Raw genomic sequence first — 22274 nt, 5'->3', positions numbered from 1 at the left:
GAGAGACAACTGCAGAGGACTGAAAGAAGAGACTTTTGGACCTGTGCAGTCGCCAGAGACTTGGATGGCTCAGGGACAGGAATGGTTACTTCAAGTGCTAGGTTTTAGATGTTTCAGAAAGGACAGGGAGGCAGGCAAAAAAGGTGGGGGCGTGGCACTGTTGATCAGAGACAGTGTCACGGCTGCAGTAAAGGTGGACGCCATGGAGAGATTGTCTACGGAGTCTCTGTGAGTGGAGGTTAGGAACAGGAAGGGGTCAATAACTTTACTGGGTGATCTTTATAGGCCGCCCAACAGTAACAGGGATATCGAGGAGCAGATAGGGAAACAGATCCTGGAAAGGTGTAGTGATGGGAGATTTTAATTTCCCAAATATCAACTGGCATCTCCCTAGAGCTAGGGGTTAAGATGGGGTGGAGTTTGTTAGGTGTGTTCAGGAAGGTTTCTTGACACAATATGTACATAAACCTACAAGAGGAGAGGCTGTACTTCATCTGGTATTGGGAAATGAACCTGGCCAGGTGTCAGATCTCTCAGTGGGAGAGCATTTTGGAGATGATGATCATAATTCTATCTCCTTTACAATAGCATTAGAGAGAGATTGGAACAGACAAGTTACGAAAGTGTTTAATTGGAGTAAGGGGAGTTATGAGTCTATCAGGCAAGAAACTGGAAGCTTAAATTGGAAACAGATGTTCTCAGGGAAAAGTACAGAAGAAATGTGGCAAATATTCAGGGAATATTTGTGTGGAGTTCTGCATAGGTACATTCCAATGAGACAGGGAAGTTATGGTAAGGTACAGGAACCGTGGTGTACAAAGGCTGTAATAAATCTAGTCAAGAAAAAAAGCTTACAAAACGTTCAGAGAGCTAGGTAATGTTAGCAAGCTAGAAGATTATAAGGTTACTAGGAAGGAGCTTAAGAATGAAATTAGGAGAGCCAGAAGGGGCCATGAGAAGGCCTTGGCAGGCAGGATTAAGGAAAACCTCAAGGCATTCTACAAGTATGTGAAGAGCAAGAGGATAAGACGTAAAAGAATAGGACCTATCAAGTGTGACAGTGGGAAAGGGTGTATGGAACCGGAGGAAATAGCAGAGGTACTTAATGAACACTTTGTTTCAGTATTCACTATGGAAAAGGATCTTGGTGATAGTAGTGATAACTTGCAACAGACTGAAAAGCTCGAGCATGTAGATATTAAGAAAGAAGATGTGCTGGTGCTTTTGGAAAGCATCAAGTTGGATAAGTTGCCAGGACCGGACAAGATGTACCTCAGGCTACTGTGGGAGGCGAGGGAGGAGATTGCTGAGCCTCTGGCGATGATCTTTGCATCACCAATGGGGACAAGAGCTGTTCCGAAGGATTGGAGGGTGCAGATGTTTTTCCTTCATTCAAGAAAGGGGATAGAGATGGCCCAGGAAATTATTGACCAATGAGTCTTACCTTCAGTGGTTGGTAAGTTGATGGAGAAGATCCTGAGAGGAAGGATTTATGAACATTTGGAGAGGTATAATATGATTAGGAATAGTCAGCATGGCTTCATCAAGGGCAGGTCGTGCCTTACGAGCCTGATTGAAATTTTTGAGGATGTGACTAAACACATTGATGAAGGAAGAGCAGTAGATATAGAGTATATGGATTTCAGCAAGGCATTTGATAAGGTACCCCATGCAAGGCTTATTGAGAAAGTAAGGAGGCATGGGATCCAAGGGAACATTGCTTTGTGGATCCAGAACTGGCTTGTCCACAGAAAGCAAAGAAAGGTTATAGACGGATCATATTCTGCATGGAGGTCGGTCACCAGTGGAGTGCCTCAGGGATCTGTTCTGGGACCCTTACTCTTCCTGATTTTTATAAATGACTTGGATGAGGAAGAGAAGGGATAGGTTAGTAAGTTTGCTGATGATACAAAGGTTGGGGGTGTTGTGGATAGTGTCAGAGGTTACAGCAGGACATTGATGGGAGTAGACTCTCACATGGTGGATTGGATAGTGGACTACTTGACAGATAGACCTCAGTATGTGCGGTTGGGAGACTGTAGGTCTGACACGGTGGTCAGCAGCACAGGGGCGCCGCAGGGAACCGTACTCTCTCCGGTCCTGTTCACCCTGTACACATCAGACTTCCAATATAACTCAGAGTCCTGCCATGTGCAGAAGTTCGCTGATGACACGGCCATAGTGGGGTGTGTCAGGAATGGACAGGAGGAGGAGTATAGGAAACTGATACAGGACTTTGTGATATGGTGCAACTCAAACTACCTGCGTCTCAATATCACCAAGACCAAGGAGATGGTGGTGGACTTTAGGAGATCTAGGCCTCATATGGAGCCAGTGATCATTAATGGAGAATGTGTGGAGCAGGTTAAGACCTACAAGTATCTGGGAGTACAGTTAGATGAGAAGCTAGACTGGACTGCCAACACAGATGCCTTGTGCAGGAAGGCACAGAGTCGACTGTACTTCCTAAGAAGGTTGGCGTCATTCAATGTCTGTAGTGAGATGCTGAAGATGTTCTATAGGTCAGTTGTGGAGAGCGCCCTCTTCTTTGTGGTGGCGTGTTGGGGAGGAAGCATTAAGAAGAGGGACGCCTCACGTCTTAATAAGCTGGTAAGGAAGGCGGGCTCTGTCGTGGGCAAAGTACTCGAGAGTTTAACATCGGTAGCTGAGCGAAGGGCGCTGAGTAGGCTACGGTCAATTATGGATAACTCTGAACATCCTCTACATAGCACCATCCAGAGACAGAGAAGCAGTTTCAGCGACAGGTTACTATCGATGCAATGCTCCTCAGACAGGATGAAGAGGTCAATACTCCCCAATGCCATTAGGCTTTACAATTCTACCGCCAGGACTTAAGAACTTTTTAAAAGCTATTATTAATGCTTTTTGAGATGGTGATTTAGATGCATATCATATTTTTTTTTACTGAGTTAAGTATTGTATGTAATTAGTTCTGCTACAACAAGTGTATGGGACATTGGAAAAAAAGTTGAATTTCCCCATGGGGATGAATAAAGTATCTATCTATCTATCTATCTGATAGGATGCAAAACTGGGCTGAGAAGTGGCAGATGGAGTTCAACCCAGATAAGTGTGAAGTGGTTCATTTTGGTAGGTCAAATATGATGGCAGAATATAGTATTAATGGTAAGACTCTTGGCAGTGTGGAGGATCAGAAGGTTCTTGGGGTCCGAGTCCATAGGACGCTCAAAGCAGCTGCACAGGTTGACTCAGTGGTTAAGAAGCATACGGTGCATTGGCCTTCATCAATCGTGGAATTGAATTTAGGAGCTGACAGGTAATGTTGCAGCTATATAGGACTCTTATCAGACCCCACTTGGAGTAATATGCTCAGTTCTGGTCGCCTCACTACAGGAAGGATGTGGAAACCGTAGAAAGGGTGCAGAGGAGATTTACAAGGATGTTGCTTGGATTGGGGAATATGCCTTATAAGAACAGGTTGAGTGAACTCGGCCTTTTCTCCTTGGAGTGAAGGAGAATGAGAGGTGACCTGATAGAGGTGTATAAGATGATGAGAGGCATTGATAGTGTGGATAGTCAGAGGCTTTTTCCCAGGGCTGAAATGGTTGCCACAAGAGGACACAGGTTTAAGGTGCTGGGGAGCAGGTACAGAGGAGATGTCAGGGGTAAGTTTTTTTTACTCAGAGAGTGGTGAGTGCGTGGAATAGGCTGCTGGCAACGGTGGTGGAGGCGGATATGATAGGGTCTTTTAAGACACTTTTGGATAGATACATGGAGCTTAGAAAAAGAGGGCTATGGGTAAGCCTAGTAATTTTTAAGGTAGGGACATGTTCAGCACAACTCTGTGGGTCGAAGAGCTTGTATTGTGCTGTAGGTTTTCTATGTTTCTATGAAAGAAGCCGCAGAGAGTTGTAAATTTAGTCAGTTCCATCTTGGGTACTAGCCTACAAAGTACCCAGCACATCTTCAAGGAGAGGTGTCTCAGAAAGGCAGCGTCCATTATTAAGGACCTCTAGCACCCAAGGCATGCCCTTTTGTCACTGTTACCATCAGGTAGGAGGTACAGAAGCCTGAAGGCACACACTCAGCGATTCAGGAACAGCTTCTTCCCCTCTGACATTCAATTCCTAAATGGACATTGAATCCTTGGACTCTACCTCACTTTTTTAAAAATATAAATATAATATTTCTGTTTTTTTGCATAATTTTAAATCTATTCAATATATGTATACTGAATAAGATTTATTTATTATTATTTTATTTCTTTTTCTTCTTTTATTTTACATATTGCATTGAACTGCTGCTGTTAAGTTAACATATTTCACGTCACAAGCTGGTGATAATAAACCTGATTCTGAAAATCCGTACCCAGCAGCACCGTAACCCAGTGTTAGTGAGAAACTGCAGATCAAGCTCGTGCATTGCACATCCCCCTCTTCAGACACATTTAGAGTATTCAGACACATTTGCTACTTCGGGTCAAGATGGCACCAGCGTACAACGCTTCTTCGGCCGATATCTTCCAGCTAGCTCTCGAAAAGGCAGAAGCGGAGTCATGATGGTGCTAAATTGCAACTCCTTCATGTTAACCTATGGAAACAGTTTAATTTCTACCTTTGATGCCTCTCCTTTTGCCTTTCAGGGTGGATGGGGTCCTGCTGAAGACCCTGACCTCGGTACTTTGCAGTGCAGTGGGGGGTCACGATCAGCCACTTTTTGATATCCCAACGACATAGCCTATGTTCCCTCTAAGCTGTGCGCACAAAGGAAATTAACGTGCGCACAAAAGGTTAGTTACTTAAAATAATGTAGTAATTAATAATTATACTTATTGAAAATAATCTTTTAGCTAAATGTTTCTGTTAACTAGTTAGTCGGTTTTCAAATACCACAATGCATGTTACTAATTTACGTCACCTCACCTTTCCTGGTCCGGTTTGTACAGCTGCATCACGGCGGCAGCCATCTTTGGCGGACAGTGTTCCTATCGTAAAGATTACAAAGATCTGTTTCAAATCCTGTAGATAACTTACTAAGTTTTTATTGAAATAAAATTGATTCACTATGTTGAATTCAAAAGAAGCAAAGAGCGTGAAGTGCAAAAGAACTGCAAATTTGTGTGAAGTTGAATGGCTTAACAAATAGAAACTGCTACACTGAAAGCTCATGAGGTCATGAACATTCAGCTACGAGAAATATTTATGATTCGGAAACTGCAGTTATCTGTTTGTAGTGTCGTGATGTGAAAGTTGCTGGTGAATTTGCTAGCGGAAAGAAATGGGATGATATTTGGAAACTTGACTTTTTGAAGCGTCATTTGCAAGTAAATCACATTTGGACGGTATACAAAAGCTCAGGCAACAGGACCCGTCATTATCCGTTACAGGAGTGCTACACACGTTATGGCTGAGTGCAGATGAGTAAGAGCGAGAACGATCAAACCCAGAGGAGATCAAAGAATGGGTAAATACCAAAGACAGGAGAGAAAAAATAACTGAGTGACTTAAATATGTACCGTAGATTCCGGACTACAGAGCGCACCTGATTAAAAGCCGCAGGCTCTAATTTTAGAAATAAAATCAATTTTTTAATTGTAAAGGCCGCACCGGATTTTAGGCCGCACCGCTACTTTTAAATATACATACGTATCGGTAACACAAATTACGTTGCATATACTTTTTTACTGAACAGCACGAACAACATTCCAATATCTCCTAGCGACTGGTAAAAATATATATACTGCAGCCTACCAGGAAAAGTTATTGATCGACTTTAACTTAAAAGCAGCGTTTTCGCTCGGGTCTAATCGGGTCTGACGCGCTTGCGCAACGCGATCGGGTCTAATCGGGTCTGACGCGCTTGCGCAACGCGATCGGGTCTAATCGGGTCTGACGCGCTTGCGTAACGCGATCGGGTCTAATCGGGTCTGACGCGCTTGCGTAACGCGATCGGGTTTAATCGGGTCTGACGCGCTCGGGTCTTGCTTTTCTTCGAGTATTTTCCATGTTGATGAGGGTGAGTACAAATGACTGATTTACAATAATTTAATTGTGAAAGTGCGCTTGATTTATCGTACAATTTCATTGGACCTCTGTGAACTACTCATCAATTTTATTGGTCTACTGTTACGAGGCAAAATGTTTACGAGGCGACATGAAAAAAAAACATGTATTAGCCGCTCTGGATTATAGGCCGCAGAGTTCAAAGCTGTTCAAAATGTGGGGAAAAAGTAGCGGCTTATAATCCGGAATCTACGGTATGTTATTTTGTTGTTACTCTGTGCAGTTTTATGTCAAATATTTTGTAAACCTACATAAACTGTGCCATATCTGCATTCAGTGCACACATACTTTTGTCACAGGAAAAAAAATTGCACAACATAAGATTTTTGTGCACTGACTACTAAAAATTAGAGGGAACATTGGACGTGGCCTAGAAGACACACGACCCTTCGGGGTTGCGAGGCATTGCAGCGCTGCGGATGGGCTGAATCTAAGCTGGTGTCACTAACTGAAGCTTGTTGTTCGTTCTCTCTCTCTCTCTCTCGCTCTCAGTGTCAGAGACATGTTGCATTGGTGGGTGAACGATTAGTTTTTGTTCTGCAGATTATGGTCTTTACTGGGGGCTTTGTTATTGCTTGCTGGTGGGTGGAGGGTGCTGATGCTTTTTTGCAGAAATGGGTGGGTGGGGGAGGGTTGTTGCTTTGCTGGTGCTTAAGCGTGGGAGGGGGAGTCGGGGGCTTTTTGGTTCTAACGTTTTAACTGTCACTCATTCTTTGGGGCACTCTGTTTTCAGGCATGTCTGCGAAAAAAAGAATTCAGGATGTGTTTTGTATTTCTCTGATATTTTTCTAATATTAAGTAGAACTATTGAAAAATGTCTTTTTTTAAAAAAAAACCTTCTCTTACACCTGTTTTTCACCCTAAATATGTTTCTGCAACTGTCAGAGCCTGTGATTTACAGCTTGGTGATCGATTGAGTGATCCAGTGCTTTGCTGTCTCTGAGAAGACTCCAGAAGGTGGGCACGTTTCTCGGACAGTCTTGATGTAAAGAAACTTCCAAGGTGGGGCATGAGCCAATGTTCAACTCCATTTCGCCGGTTAAAGCATCCATAATCACCGATTAAAGCACTGAGGAAGATTGAAGTTACGGAGGCGAATGCAGAAGGCGAGTGACAGCTCAGTGTTGACTGCCTTACTTTTGATCGCTGTCAGTAAGGATTCTGTGAGCAACCTATGGCTGTGTGGCTTGCTGAGGCAGGCAGGTAGTCCTCTCTACCTCGTGTGGTGTCCCTCTTTCAATGATTGTCAGTGATAGCATAGGATGGTATCGTGGTTCAGTGTTTATGGAATGTGGACTTCTTCAGACTAATGGTTTTCATATGCTGTGACTTTTTTTTGAAATCGTCTGCTCCTTTTCCTTTTTGTTGTGAGAGAGGTGGGGCTGTTTGGAGGGCGATGTTCTGTTGTGTTCTGTTAGTAACTTGTGTGGGGGAGGGGTTATTTGGGGGTTGACGTTCCTGTTCTGTTTCATGCGGAGGGGATGGGGGGGGGGGGGGTTGATGATTGAGATGCTGTTCTTCTTTGTATGGGGGGGTGGTTTTGATGTTCCTCTCTAAACAATTTTCACGTTCTTTGTTTCGTGGCTATCTGGAGAAGACAAATTTCAGAGTCGTGTATGGATATGTATGCTTTGATAATAAATGGACCTTTGAACCTTTTGCATTGCAAACAGACACATTTGGAGTATTGTACACAGTTCTTGTCATCTACAGAGAAAACTAACAAGGATGCTGGCACCTGAGTTTCAATGAATTAGCCAATGCAAATATTGAACATTACTCCCAATACATTTCAAAATTAGTATGCTAAAAGATGGAATTTTGCTGGGCTAAATTTCAACTCCTGGATTCTAGCTTTCTGACAGAGAATCACTGATTTCCTTGAAAAATAGAAATAGCAAATGATTACCCCATTTCCTTCTCAGTAATCGCATCATCAGACTGGCCAATCTCCTGCCAGTACACAGATTCTCCTCCTCTCAAACCATCATGAAAAATAAAATCCTTGTGAACTCATTAACTCAGGTGTTTAGGGTAGCATATTTGATACAATATATGTGGATTGCAATAAAGGCATTTGACAATGTCCCATGGAGTCACAGTCATCGACACAGAAATGATGTTTAAGAGACTCTTAGAGAGGCACATGGATGAAAGAAAATTGAAGGGCTATGCAGGAGGGAAGGGTTAGATTGATCTTAGAGCAAGTTAAAGGATCGACACACGTCGTGGCCAAAATAATTAAAACAGTAATCAAATACCCAGCTAATCCCTTCTGCATGCACAATGTTTACATCCTTCCATTTACTGCACATTCATGTATCTATCCAAGAGCCTCTTGAACAACACCATCATGTCTGCCTCCACCATCACAACAGGCACACACCACTGTGTAAAACTTTGCCTCGCACATCTCCCTTGTTCTTACTCTCTCTCACCTTAAACATTATAACCCCAGCCTACCTAACAACTACAGCCTCCCACTCCAAGCGACATGGTGATGAAACTATTCTGCACCCTCTCTGTCTCTCCTGTCATGCTGTACTACATCAAGCACAACAGCATTACTGAAATTAGCATCAGCATTCTGGGTAATATGAGGTGAATACTCCAAGGACACAGAAGATCAGACTTAGAGACGTGGCCTTGACAGAATCAGATATCCTATGAACATATTTGTGAAGAAGGGGAATCTTTGAGAAGGCATTCTGTGCCTAAGGGATTTTCCATGGTTCCATGGTTAGCATAATACTATTACAGCTCAGTGCACTGGAGTTCAATCCCAGCTTCCTCTGTAAGGAATTTGAACATCCTCCTCATGGAAGGTGTGGGTTTCCTCTGAGCGCTCTGGTTTCCTTCCACAGTCCAAAAATGTACTGCTTAGTAAGCTAATTGTTCATTGTAAATTGTCCTGTGATTGGGCTCGGGATAATTGGGGGTTGCTGGGCAGTGCAGCTCGTTGGACCAGAAGGGTCTGTTCCACGCTGTGTCACTAAATAAAATTAAATTTAAAACGTAGTAGTACTTTATGGGTTTGGGAAGGAGGCTAGAAAAAAAATAAAACTAATCCAATCTGCAAACCTGTCTTAAGGCTTCTGCTCATAAATCTTTGTCCTTACCTTTTCAGATCTACAGATCTACAGCAAACTAACACATAGCTAGAGCAGCCTCAGAGAAAGCTGGGGCTAACGATCAATGTAATACAACTGCTCCCAGGGGGAATCTAGCACATACTGCGGTGAAATTTAATTACATCCATCTTGAACTGTATTACACATTCCCCAAGAGATGAAAAAGCTCAGTGAGGATCTGACAGCCTATTAGCCCACGCACACGAGGGACCGTATGTCACCGCACACCATTTCCAAACCACATCAATTTCATTTTGAATAATACTTCTCACTGATAGATTATCACTGCCTGGGAAAATAGGATATTTATATTTACACCAATAAATCCTTTAAAAAATTTTCAGGAACTCAATAAGATTACCTTTATTTAAAAAAACAGGAGATGTGCAATGTAATTTCTCAAGTCCCAGTATGATTCTCATTAATCCGCACTGCAGCATCTCAGACAGAAACAATAAACACAAGAGATTCTGCAGAAGATGCTATGTATGTTTCTCCGAGAGAACGACCTTCAACAAACTGTGATTTTCTGAAATGAAAGCAGTACTCTAGATTCCTGATAAAGGGGCTCAGTCTGAAACATCAACTGTTTTCCTCCAGCATTTTGAATGTGCCAAATGATTTTGACCCAAGGCCCTGTTGAAATGAAGCAACCTAGCTGACTGGATAAGTGATTGAGAATGAGCTCTCCAACTTTTACATCACTTGGGCTCTTGGAAGTAATCTAATTGTACATCATGTGAATTACAGGTATAAGTAGATCACTCAGCCCCTTGAACTACATGTACAATTCAACAAGGCTACAACTGACCAGATTGTAATCTCAGCTCTATGTTCCTGCTACCCACCATAACCTTTCACCCCCTTGCTCATCAAGAATCTATCTGCATCAGCCTCAAAACTATCAAATATTGAAGGGCCTAAATAAAGTGGACATGGAGAGAACATTTCCTATAGCACAGGAGTCTAAAACCAGAGGGCACAGCCTCAGAATAGAAAGACATCAATTTAGAACAGAGATTAGAAGGAATTTCTAGCTGGAGGGTGCTGAATCTGTGGAATTCATTGCCACAGAGGGTTGTGAAAGTCAAGGCAATGAAGTATGTTTAAAGCAGAGATTGATAGGTTCTTGATTGGTCAGGGTGTCAAAGGTTATGGGGAGAAGGCAAAAGAATGGGATTGAGAGAGATAATAAATCAGCCATGATAGAACGGCAGAGCAAACTGGCCTAATTTTGCTCCTATGTATTATGCTCTAAAATAATTCAAATACTGTTGCCACAGCTCCTTGAGAAAGTAATTCCAAATACTTCATCTGCCTTAAATGAGTGACTCTTTCCTTTTAAACAATGTACTTGCGTTTCTAGACTCTCTCACATTAGAAAACATTCGCTCTATCAGGACCATTCAGGATACATTTCAATCAAGTTGACTTTCATTACTCTGAACCGCAGTAATGAAACTTGCAAGTGTTTTAGATTACATACCATATCACCTCAAACTCCTAATGAAGTGTAGCCGCTGTTGTGCCTTCTTTGTGGCTGCATCAATATGTTGGGTCCAGATCTTCAGAAATATTGACACCCAGCAACTTGAAATTGCTCACTCTCTCCATTTCTGACACCTCTATGAGGACTAGTGTGTCTGTTCCTTTTGAAGTCCACAATCAGTTATTTGGTCTTACTGACGCTGAGTGCATGATTGTTGCTACAGTACCAATCAACTAGTTGGTATATCTCGCGCCTGCACACACTCTTTCATTACTATTTGAGATTCTGCCAACAATGGCTGCATTGCCAGCAAATTTATAGATAGCACTTGAATAGAGCAGTAGGCTAAGCACACAACCCTGACGTCCACCAGTGTTGATTGTCAGTGAGGTGGAAATGTTATTTCCAATCAGCGCAGAATGTGGTCTTCCAGTTAGGAAGTTGAGGATCCAGTTGCAGAGGGAAGTGCAGACACCGAGGTTCTGAAGCTTTTTGATTATGAAGAATAATCTCCTTGCTTTTGCATTCAATTCTCCTAACATTCAGATAGTCTGCATAATTATTTAGACCAATAATAAAACAATCTACCATGTACAGTAAAAAACTTTTGCATGCTACCCATGCAGATCATTTCATTATAACAGTACACTGAGGGAAAGCAATAACAAAGTACAGAATAAAGTGTTACAGCTACACAGAAGATGCAGTGCAGACAGTGTGGTGGTGCAGAGGGCATGTACTTAAGGCGAGAGAGGGCAATTTCAACTTGACCTCCACCGTTCCTGTTAACTGCCATTTCTTAATTACATTACGAACTGAGGAAACGGCTACCTGAAAACACTTTACTATCTTCTTATAGCCTTCTCCTGCTTTGTGGGCATCATTTATTTTAATTTTCAGAGTGCTGGGCAGCTGCTTAGAGGAGCCCATGGCTGCTGATTGTTGGGACAAGGTTTGAGGAGTCAGGGTATTTATAAAGCTTTGAAATTTGCATCACCTGGCCGTTCCTAATGATGATTGTGGAAAAGCCATAGCCCTAACAAGCTAATTAAGGTCTGAGACCTTGGTAAAAGTTATCTGAGAGCTCAAATCTCTTGGGGTGCCCAAACTTTTGCATGGTGCTCCTTTCCTTTATTTCACTCTAAAATGGTACAAAACAAAAATAAAACACTAATCTTAGACAATAGACAATACGTGCAGAAGTAGACCATTCGGCCCTTCGAGCCTGCACCGCCATTTTGAGATCATGGCTGATCATCTACTATCAATACCCGGTTCCTGCCTTGTCCCCATATCCCTTGATTCCCCTATCCATAAGATACCTATCTAGCTCCTTCTTGAAAGCAATCTTGCTTAAAATGTTGAAAAGAATGTTTCTTCTTTAAATTTATGACTTCTGGAGATCAGTTCATCTTCTACCCACTTAACTATTCACAGTAACAGAAATTTTGACCGGGATGCTCAAACTTTTGCATGCCACTGTAGATGTTTAGATAGGCACATGAATGGGGACTGAATGCCCAGTTCCTGTGCAGCACCACGTTCTATGTTTTAAGGCAGCATCTATCACTAAAAACCATCAATTTCCAGAACATGCCCTCTGCACAATACTACCATCAGGGAGAGGGAACAGGAGCCTGAAGACACATACACCTTATCCTCATTATATGCGGGGGATACGTTCCTCGCAGTCGACGCATAATGTGAAAATGCATAATGTGAATAATTATTTAAATGGAGAAAATAGGGATGTGTTCCAGAGGACTTCCTGAATATGTTTTATCTGTAATTTATTCACATTTTCATACCAATATGACACAAAAGCAGTACCACAAGGCAACATTTGTATTATATTTCATCAATTTAAGGTAATATTCAGCGCAAGTTGAAATTTAACATACTAGGGATTACAGTACTCACCAACAGTGGCAGGTGTGTTCGCTCCGGGAGATGAGTGGGTGTCGGGATCATATCAAGCACAGCAAGGGGTGAAGGAAGTCTCACAGAACTCTTAGAACTGCTGGCACCGGTTTGAAGAAAGTGGTGAGGGTTGTTTGCTTGGCAGCATTTTGTTTTTCAGCATAAATTTGCTTGTAGGGAAGAGGGGTTGATGGCAGGGAACAACGGAAATGCTGACTCCGCTCTAAACTTGGGTCCATGTCCACCGCCATTTGTGGCAAGTGTTCTGACTTCCACCGTTCCCTCACTATTGGTAAACTCCCAGGATTTTCAAAATCGTCTGTTGCTTGCAGCATCTGAGAGATAGCTCGCCGTAAAAAAAAACCTTGAATGTGGATCACACCTTGGTTGAGTGGCTGAATCAGTGATGTTGTGTTGGGTGGCAGGAAATGCACTGTTATGTTAGGATGAATGCTGTCCAAATGTTTAGGATGGGCTGGCACATTGTCAAGCAGCAAAAGAACTTTAAAGGCAAGATTCTGTTCCTGGTAGTAGCGTCCCAGAGCTGTGTTACCTTCAGATGATGCCGCGCTGTTTATAATTTCCAACTTTTTTTCAAGTATTACAGCGGTTCTTTGCCACTCGGCTGATGGCCCAGGACATGACATCGGACACTTAGGAGGCACAGTTAAATATTTCAAGTACAAAATCACTGCACCGTAGTTAAAACCAACAGAAGTTTAAGAGTGCAAGATTGCACATCCACACATTGCCAAAACTAATGCGAGACGAGCTGGAGTGAGATTGTGAGGTGCACACACCTGACTTGTACTGATGGGAAAGCGGTGCTCCTCGCATAACTGAGTGTTTTGGATGCATATAAGGAGGCGTTGGTAGAAATAGGTTCCTCTCATAACTGTGAATCTGCATTGTCTGAAAACATATAACGAGGATAGGGTGTACTCCTTTTTATTAAGAATAGCTTCTTCCCATCTGCTATCAAATTTCTGAACAGTTCTAGAGTATTACCTTGTTATTCATCTTTTGTTGTACTTAGTTATTTCATCACTTACAGTAATTTTTATGTATTGCACTGTCCAGCTGCCTCAAAACAACAAATTGCACAACATCCACTCAGCGGCAACTTTATTAGGTACACCTGCTTGATAATGCAAATGTCTAATCAGCCAATCTCAATACACAAAACAGTCAAGACTCAGTTGTTGTTCAAAGTTGTTATCTCAAAGTTGTTGTCTCTATTTCCTGAGGAGACTGAGGTCCTTTAACATTTGCCAGATGATGCTGAGGATGTTCTACGAGTCTGTGGTGGCCAGTGCTATCATGTTTGCTGTTGTGTGCTGGGGCAGCAGGCTGAGGGTAGCAGACAACAACAGAATCAACAAACTCATTCGTAAGGCCAGTGATGTTGTGGGTGTGGAAATGGACTCTCTGACGGTGGTGTCTGAAAAGGGGATGCTGTCCAAGTTGCATGCCATCTTAGATAATGACTCCCATCCACTCCATAATGTACTGGTTAGGCACAGGAGTACATTCAGTCAGAGACTCATTCCACCGAGATGCAACACTGGGCGTCACAGGAAGTCATTCCTGCCTGTGGCCATCAAACTTTACAACTCCTCCCTCGGAGTGTCAGACACCTTGAGCCAATAGGCTGGCCCTGGACTTATTTCTACTCGGCATAATTTACTTATTATCATTTAATTATTTTTGGTTTTATTTTGCTATATTTCTACTCTATTCTTGGTTGGTGCAACTGTAACGAAACCCAATTTCCCTCGGGATCAATAAGGTATGTCTGTCTGTCTATACCTCAGAACGTGGAAGAATTGTGATCGAAGTGAGTTTGATGATGGTGCCAGACAGGGTGGTTTGAGTATCTCAGAAACTGTTGGGATTTTCATACAACAGTCTCTAGAAGGGTTTCCCAACCTGTGATCCACGACCCCTCTGTTAACAGTAGAGGGTCCATGGGAGCCCCTGCTCTAGAGTTTACAGAGAATTGTGCAAAAAAGAAAAAACAAAACAGAAGCATCCAGTGGACAGCAGTTCTATGGGATAAAACACCCTGTTAATGACAGGACAAAGAATAACCAGACCAGATCAAGATGACAGCAAGGTGACAGTAACTCAAATAACCATGTAGGGTGCAGAAGCCGAAAACCATGAACATTCAGTAACAAACAAGAGAAAAATCTGCAGATGCAGGAAATCAATCAGCACACACAAAATTTTGGAGGAACTCAGCAGGCCAGGCAGCATCTATGGAAAAGAGTAAACGGTTGACATTTCAGGCCGAGACCCTTCATCAGGACTGGAGAACAAAAGATGAGGAGTCAGAGTAGAAGGTGGGAGAGGGGAAGAAGAAACACAAGGTATTTGGTGAAACCAGGAGAGGGACAGGACAGGACAGAAGGCCATGGAAGAAAGAAAAGGAGCAGGTAAGGAGATAAGGTGAGAGAGGGAAAAGGGAATGGGGAATGGTAAAGTTGGGGGTAGGGGGCATTACCGGAAGTTCGAGAAATTGTGTTCATGCCATGAAGTTGGAGGCTACCCAGATGGAATATAAAGTGTTGCTCCGCCAAGCTGAGTGTGGCATCATCGCAAAAGTAGACAAGGCCACGGACTGACATGTCGGAACGGGAAGTGGAATTAAAATGGGTGGCCACAGGGAGATCCCACTTTTCCTGGTGGATGGTGCATAGGTGTTTGGCAAAGTGGTCTCCCAATCTATGTCGGGTCTCACCTATATATAGGTCACACTGGCCACTTTATTAGGTACAGAAAGTATGTCATGATAATAAACCTGAGGAACACACACAAAATGCTGGAGGAACTCAGCAGGCCACGCAGCATCTATGGAAAAGAGTAAATAGTCAACATTTTGGGTTGAGACCCTTGCTCGGGACTGGAGGGGGGTGTTAAGAGGGGGAATTAGAGTAAGAGCAAGAAGGTGGAAGGAGGGAAGGAAGAAATAAAAGTGGTGATAGGTGAAACCATGAGGGGGAGGGTGTCTGAAGTAAAGAGCTGGGAAGTTGACTGGTGGAAGAGATAAAGAGCTGGAGAAGGGGGAATCTGATAGTCGTGGACAGAAGAAAAGGAAGGGGAAGAGGACCTGAGGGAGGTGGTGAACAGGTAAGGAGGTTGGGTGAGAGGGGAACAGGAATAGGGAATGGTGAAGTGGGGGAGCTGGACTGGGCAATTACCAGAAGCTCAAGAAATCGATGTTCATGCCATCAGGTTGGAGGCTACTCAGACAGAATACAAGGTGTTGCTCCTCCGACTTGATTGTGGGCTCATCACGACAGTAGAGGCACCCATGTCAGAATGAGAATCTGAAGTGGAATTGAAATGGGTAGCCACCAGAGGGACCCGGCTTTTTGTGGCAGACAGAACAAAGTAGTCTCCCAATTCAAGTCGGGTCTCCCGGTTGTCTGCCACTTTGTACCGCTTTCTCCCCTTCCCCCTCCTTCTTACTCTGACTGCTCCCCCTCCTTTCCAGTCCAAAATGTCGCTGTTTACTCATTTCCATAGATGCTGCCTGACCTGCTGAGTTTCTCCAGCACTGTGTGTGTTGCTTTGGATTTCCAGCATCTGCAGATTTTCTCATGTTTGTGATAATAAACCTGATTCAGATGCTGTTTTGAAAAACCATGTGTGGTAATTATGCTGTGAAATACAAACAGACTAAATTTTCATGAGATAAAAGGGACAAAGTTACAAGGCTACATTCTCTAAATCTCATTATTATTAGTCAGAGGCCCAAGGTCTCAATCTAATAAATTGAAAACAAGACACAAGAGGCTATCATATGGTGGTGAGATAAGAAAAATATATAGGTCACTTGGAAGCATCTGCTATTATATCCAAGGCCTCAGAGAGCAGACAGCAAATGTCACTGTGTTAATAAGAGGTAACTAAAGGCCTAGGTTAAAATATCAAAATACTGGTTTGAGGAAACTTGGTCATGAAACCCATAATAAGAAAACTATCATAGCAATTAATTCCATTCTCCCTTGTGTCTGATTGGTTTATATAGATTTTGATGAATGTAATAATCTGATAATGGGATAAAGACAAAAGAAGAAATGTTAAGTCCATTGGCATTGACGGCTCAGAGACCCACAGTCAACATGGAAGAGGAACCTCACATCTGGGACAAGAGCAGCATCAGAATCCCAGTCAGCTAGGAAACAAGCAATTAATATTTAACATCAGTGATAGAATTGCTTTCCATTTGTTTGAAGAGAATAAAGAAACATGATAGGGAGTAAACCAAGTGTACAATTTCACCGGCTGACCAAAAGATTGGGTTTTACAGTCATGATTATATCTTGCCAAATGGAAAGTCATACTTCTACTAGTTCTATTTCCTATTCTCCAGCCAATCTTCTATCTACAGCAACATTTTACCTCCTGCATCAGCAACATTCAGCTTTTATTTTCCACAATGATCCTTGATGCACCTTGCACTATCCTTTGTTTCCTCTTTATACACACAACTCCAACAATTCAGTCAAATGTGCTATCCGTTATTGATTTTATTTTGTTTAGAGATACAGTGTGGAATAGCTCTTCTGCCACAACAATAGAGTGGATGTGGAGAGCAAGTTTCCTATGGTCAGAGAGTCTATGACCCAAGGATATAGCCTCAGAATAGAGGGACGTCCTTTTAGAATGGAGAGGAGGAGGAATTTCTTTAGGCAGAGAGCAGCAAATCTGTGGAATTTGTTACCACAGGCAGCTGTGGAGGCCAAATCTTTATGCATATTTAAGAAGAGCTTGATAGATTCTTGATTAGTCAGGGCATGAGGGTATACGGGGTGGGGGCGGGGGAGGGAAGGCAGAAATTTGGGGCTGAGAGGGAAAAAAATCAATCAGCCATGATGAAATAGCGGAGCAGATTCAATGGCTTAATTCTGCTCCTATTTCTTCCGGTTATTTAGTCATTGTAAACTGTCCCGTGATTAAGCTCGGATTAAATCAGGGGTGCAGGGTGGTGTGGCTTGTCAACCTGCTCCACACTGCATCTCTCCTTAAAAATAAACAAGGTGAGAATCTCATCTTCTATCTCGGCACATTACAATTCTCACTGTGTTTGACAATTTCAGCTAACAAGGCCTTCCAACTCCAATCAGAACTATCCAATTTTGATTAACAGTGTCGTAACTATAACAGAGTATGACATGGTAGTATAGCGGTTAGCCTAACACTTTACAGCACTGCCCCTAAAGAGTTTGCACATTCTCCCCATAACCCCTCGAGTTTCCTCCAGATGCTCCACTTTCCTCCCACATTCCAAAGACGTACGGGTTGGGGTTAGTGAGTTGTGGGCATGCTATGTTGGCATCAGAATTATGGTGACACTTGTAGTCTTCCCTCAGCACATCGTCACTGATTTGTTTTGACACAAATGATGCATTTCACTGGATTTTTCAATGTACACATGAGAAATACAGGTTTCACCCGCTATTCAAAGATAGAGCGTTCCTACGAAATGGTTCATAAGCTGGAATGTCGTAAAGTGAAGAAGCAATTACTGTTTATTTATATGGAAAAATTTTGTGAGCGTTTGCAGGCCCAAAACATAACCTACCAAATCATTCCAAATAACACATAAAACCTAAAATAATAGTAATATATAGTAAAAGCAGGAATGATCTGATAAATACACAGCCTATATAAAGTGGGAATACTTTTCTGCAACCATTGCAGCACTGTCCACCGTAGTGAAAATCTCACACAAGCGCTCTCGGCAGAAGCACTCTTTCCAGTAATCTTTGAACTATGAAGCTGCCAAATCATACCAAATAACACAAAAATACACAGCCTATATAAAGTAGAAATAATGTATGTACAGTGTAGTTTCACTTACCGGAATCAGGAAGACTGAGCACACTGATGAAGGTGTGTTAGGCAGAGTTTGAGTCGTCGGAGGTTGGGGTGGTGGGAGACTGGGGTGTCATCTCATTGTCGTCTGTTTCCATCAGGGCAGGCAGGTCATCTTCTATGTCTGCCTGCCTCGATGTTGAAGGTTGAGATTCGTTGTCTGCTGTGGCTGACGTGGAAGGCTTGAAAAATGACAGTATGCTTGACTGCTTAGCCTTGCGCATTTTTATATCATACAGTTCTTTGTAAGCACTCAAACCATCCTGCAAGTATGCCCTAAACCGACATACCCTTTCAAAATTAAAGTCATGCTTTTCTGCAATCATCACAACATTGTCAATCGCAGCAAAAATCTCACGTAATTGCTTCCCGTTCAGTTCCTAGACAACATCACTTTGGAGCAGTTTGCTACTGTGTGCGGCTTCAATTGTTATCCTTTCCTCTTCATCAGCTCTTCATCTGTCAGTTCCTGGTCATGGGATGCCAAAACCTCTTCAACATCATCTTCGTCAGCTTCCACAAACCCAGCCTCCTTAGCTAAACTCACTATGTACTTACTTCGTTCACCACGATTGAAACACTTAATTATGTCTAGTTTTACACACTTATGCGCTCTTTTAGGCTTTTCCGATACCTTAGAGCTCATCTTGCTAACGGATGCACAAGATAAATCAACATAAAGCACAGATGCTCACAGGCACGTGTTTAAGCAATGCCGGCTAGAATGCAGTTCCGGGGGAGGAGCTCAGCTGCTCGGCGCGCGCGCTGCCTTTTATCATAACAGTGAAAACACCTTCAGTTAGCGAAAACAAGTAACTAATGGAGGTCTTTCATAACAGCGAGGTGTCGTAAAGCGAACGTTCGAAAAATGGGGGACACCTGTAATCTATTTTTTAAAAACAGATGACAGCCTTGCTAGACATTTTCAACATCCTGCCATGCTCGTCACAATTTCAGCATTTCTGTTTTCTCTTCATTCCTCTGTTTACACCTCCCCAGATGAATGCATGGCCTCCACCCTGCTGGCACTACCACCACACACCTGATCTGCTAACGACTTACAGCATTTTCTCATTTTACTTTTAAGTATGATTCCTCATTCTGACTCCATCCAATCTAATGTCTTAAGAGCTCTCTGGCTAAAGAAACTCCTCCCCATCTCATTCTAAATGCACATCCTCTCTATTCTGAAACTGTGCTCTCTGGTCCTAGACTCACTCACTACAGAATACATCCTCTCCACATCCACTCCATCCAGACCTTTCAACATTCAATTGGGTGAGATTCCCCACCCTCCCCATTCCAGTGAGTCACAAAACGCTCCCCATGCATCAACTCTTTCATTTCCAAATCATTCTCATGAACCTCCTGTGAACCGTCTCCAATGCCATAACATATTTTCTTAGATAAGGGCACTAAAAAGATGTTCCAAGTGTGGTCTGACCAATACCTTATAAAACCTCAGCATTACATCTTTGCTCTTAGAAGCCAACTTCACAATAAAAACAGTTGTCTAGGTAATAAAGAACACGACTGTAGATATAATAAGCCTTAGATGTATGCCTTGCATCCTTGTGAAACCACCGTGCATCAATTCCAAAGAGCAAAATACCAGGCAGGCTGGAAACATAAAATAAAAACAGGAAGCAAAGGAAATGCTCCCTATAGATCAGGATACATCTGTGCAGAATTCCCAGTTCAAGTGACGACCTTTCATCAGCTGAGATGGTAATCCTCAGGATTCTCTCTCTCTCTCTCCTGACTTGGCATCCTTCCTATAATGAGGCAACCAGAACTGAACACAATGATTCAGAGTTTTTCCAGTTGCACCATAACCTTGCAGCTTTTGCACACAATCCCAATTTAAATGTTATAGCACATCTTTTTTAATGAAACAATTACATATAAATAAATGCAAAATGTATAAAAGATGCAAATATTTTATCATAAAATCAGTCTCATTCACAAGTAAACATTCTCCAAAACAAAAGCCCATTAGTAATGGGCCAGCTTCTGCAGTTTTGAGCAAGATTTTAGTTATAATGCCAAATGTGTCTTCTCCATAAATGCTGACTAACCTGATTATTCTTCAGTTAAAACAAATTATTATTTGGGACTCTGAGACACTTTAGCATACAGACTTGAAAATTAAGGGGAAGTTGAGGCTGCTTTGCAATTCAATAAGAGTGGATTGTGTCTCCAGCTCCACATTTTTGCCCACCACCCCTTTCTTGTCAATAATCTATCTACTTCGGCTTTCCTAATATTTAAGATTTTACTTCGAGCTCCCTTTATTGGGTGCAGTGGCGTCCGATTTTCTGTGGATTGGACTACAAACACGCCAAGGCGTTAGAGCCCAGCAGCGACTGAACTCAGACTAACCGAGCCCCTCCGTCCCAGAACCAGCTCAGTGTTCAGATCGAACCTCACTCTGCAGGCTCGACTCCATCCAGAGCAGCTGACAGCAGCCCCCGCCGCCCGAACGACATTCCCTCCCGCCAGCCAAGATCCTCCGTTCCGGCTGGACCCCGTCACCATGGTATCCCCGCCCAGACCCTTACCTTTCCCCTCTGCTCGCCTCCCGTCCACAGCGTCTGCCGACACCGCGCCTGCGCCGTTCCAAGTGGTAAAGGGGCGGTGTGCGCAGGCGCCTGGCGCGGAGCTCACGTGACACGGTCGGTAACGTTGACGACAACGCCATGTGTTTGTTTAGCTGGACACTCGGCCAGAAGCTGTTGGATTCCATTAGCGGGGTCCGACAAGGGCGGGGGGCCTCTATTCCTCTACGTCCCATAGTCAGAGGAACGGATAGAGACACTCGGATGGTATGTTGCCTGCCTGGTGCCAGGGCCAGGGATGTCTCGGATCGGATCCACAGCATTTTAAAAGGGGAGGTTGAGCAGCTAGAAGTCATGACAGAAGTAGGAATAGAGGAGGTCCTGAAGAGAGAATTTAGGGAGTTAGGTAGAAAGCTGAAAAACAGAACTTCCAGGGTTGTAATCTCTGGATTGCTGCCTGTGCCGTGTGGCATTGAGAGCAAGACCATAAGGAGCAGAACTAAGCCATTTGGTCCATCGAGTCTGCTCTGCCACTTCATCATAGCTGACAAGAGAAAATCTGCAGATGCTGGAAATCTGAGCAACACACACAAACAGGTGGAGGATCTCAGCAGGCCAGGCAGCATCTATGGAAAAAGAGTACAGTCGACGTTTTGGCAGGGTTTTCCAGCATCTGCAGATGTTCTGTTGTTTGTGATTGGATTACTACTCTGCGAAGTCTCTTCCAGGGGTGCCTCCCTGAAGAAGTTGAAATCTTCTCTTTGATAGGAGTTCAGTGAAAACCTCTCTCACTGCTCCCCTGCTGTGATTACTACTGCTCTCCCAGTCCTGCTGAAATCAGTATTCTGTAGATGCACTTTTGGCAGCAATTACAGCCTTGAGTCGGTGTGGAGTGGTCTTTATCAGCTTTGCACATCTGGACACTGCAATTTTCCCCCATTCTTCTTTACTAAGCTGCTCAAGCTCTGTCAGATTGCATGGGGATCATCAGTGAACACCCTTTTCAAGTCCGGCTGCAAATTCTCAGTTGGAATGAGGTCTGGGTTCTGACCTGGCCACTCCAGGACATTAAACTTTGTTCTTTTTAAGCAATTCCTGTGTAGCTTTGGCTTTATGCTTGGGGTCATTGTCTCGTTGGAAAACAGATCTTCTCTCAAGCCATTGTTCTCTTGCAGACTGTATCAGGTTTTTCTCCAGGATTTCCCTGTATTTAGCTGCTTTCATTTTACCCTCTACCTTCACACAC

The 22274-nt window shown here is 43.1% G+C and overlaps 1 protein-coding gene across 1 annotated transcript in view; it reads right to left on the bottom strand.

The window, feature by feature from the left end:
- LOC140740895 (Fanconi anemia core complex-associated protein 24-like) overlaps positions 1-21096 on the bottom strand; it is a 194050-nt gene extending 172954 nt beyond the window's left edge. Inside the window, exon 1 of the mRNA XM_073070507.1 lies at positions 21032-21096. The gene's annotated coding sequence lies outside the window, so the exon portion shown is untranslated. The remainder of the gene's footprint in view (positions 1-21031) is intronic.
- Positions 21097-22274: the final 1178 nt, after the last annotated feature.

Source organism: Hemitrygon akajei, chromosome 17 (genome assembly GCF_048418815.1).
Source record: "Hemitrygon akajei chromosome 17, sHemAka1.3, whole genome shotgun sequence".
Lineage (NCBI taxonomy): Eukaryota > Metazoa > Chordata > Chondrichthyes > Myliobatiformes > Dasyatidae > Hemitrygon > Hemitrygon akajei.
The sequence above is the reverse complement of the archived record's forward strand: the minus strand, read 5'-3'. Positions and strand labels throughout refer to the sequence as shown.